The sequence below is a fragment of the Chrysochloris asiatica genome, unplaced genomic scaffold (assembly GCF_000296735.1).
Source record: "Chrysochloris asiatica unplaced genomic scaffold, ChrAsi1.0 scaffold00137, whole genome shotgun sequence".
Classification (NCBI taxonomy): Eukaryota; Metazoa; Chordata; class Mammalia; order Afrosoricida; family Chrysochloridae; genus Chrysochloris; species Chrysochloris asiatica.
Window position 1 is genome coordinate 801,901 of NW_006408655.1, and position 1,471 is coordinate 803,371.

General features: G+C 29.3%; 1 protein-coding gene across 1 annotated transcript in view; it reads left to right on the forward strand.

Annotated features, from left to right (window-relative positions):
- The window catches only part of MRC1 (mannose receptor, C type 1), a 135,260-nt gene that overhangs the window by 129,001 nt on the left and 4,788 nt on the right, over positions 1-1,471 (forward strand). The window lies entirely within an intron of this gene.

The window sequence follows — 1,471 nt, forward strand, 5'->3', positions numbered from 1 at the left end:
AAAAAAAAAAGAAAAGAAAAGTCATTATATATATGTTCTTTAGTGTTTTTGTGTACATCCAAAAAACCAAAAAAACAAAAAACAAAACAAAACCAAAAAACCTAGAGGGAATACAAGCAATGATGATGCATGGAGGGGATTGTAATCATAGCAATGAAACAAAACATGATAGGGTGATTGTAAAACCAGTGTTCTCCCATGCAAACTATTACTAAATTCACAATAAAAAACTTTTTTAAAGAAGTCAAATTTAATTTTTCTGAGTGTATTTAAAAATCCACTTACTCTCACTGAATAGTCTACTGAATTATTTAAAACATAATTGCACTATACCATAACTCAGGGTTCTCTATCCAACAGTGATTGATATTCAAGAGTTACATCTCCATTTCCTTAAGGTTCACTCAAGACTCAACCTTTAGTTTTGATTTTCAGTTCTGAATCAGATGATGTTAGCTTTGTCAGTTTTTCCTTTGTGTATTTTGGGACTCTGTTGTTATATGTATATATGTTTATAATCTGTATAGTCTCATGATATATTGAAATTTAAATCATTACAAAATGTTCCTATTTGTCACTGACAATAATTTTTGTCTAAACATCTATTTTATTTAATATGAGTATAACAACTCCTGGTCTCTTTTATATGAACTCTTTGTGTGATACATCTTTTTCTTCTTTTTATATTCAGTCTATGTTTTTGAATCTAAGTGTTTTCTGTAAACAGTATACAGTTTGATCCAGTTTTTAATCTGTCTGCCAATCTCTGTTTTTTCACTGGAATGTTTAATCCATTTACATTTTATGTAATTCCAGGTAAAGTAAAATTTATGTCTATCATTTTGCCATTTGTTTTCTATATGTCATTTTTCTGTCCCTTTATTCCTTCATTATTTGCTTCTTCTGTGTTAAATAGATATTTTTCAGATGTATCATCTTTTACTTGTCATTTATTTTACTATACAAGGAACCTTTAAAAACTTCATGAGAAATGGAATTTAAATATAATAGATATTTTCCAGGAATATATTGAAGCCCCTTTGTGTATATGTTTAGTTATTTTCTTAGTGGTTGCCTTGAGAATTACAATTAACATCTTACTTTATGGCACTCTTACTCAGATTAATGCCAATTTAGTATCAATGGTATGTAAAACTTTGCTCCTGTATATCACCTTTTCTTTTTCCCTTCTTTATGCTGTTATTTGCGTTCAAATTATATCTTTATATATTATATACCCATAAGTATATGTTTATTGCTTTATGCAATTGTCTCTAAATAAGATAAAGGAGCTACAAAAATATTAACACACACCCACATATATATATGTATATGTATATGTATATATATACATATATATGTATGTTGTTGTTGTGAAGTGCTGTCGAGTCGGTTCCGACCCATAGCGACCCTGTACAGGGTTTCCGAGGGTGTAAATCCTTACGGGAGTAGAAAGCCTCATCTTTCTCCC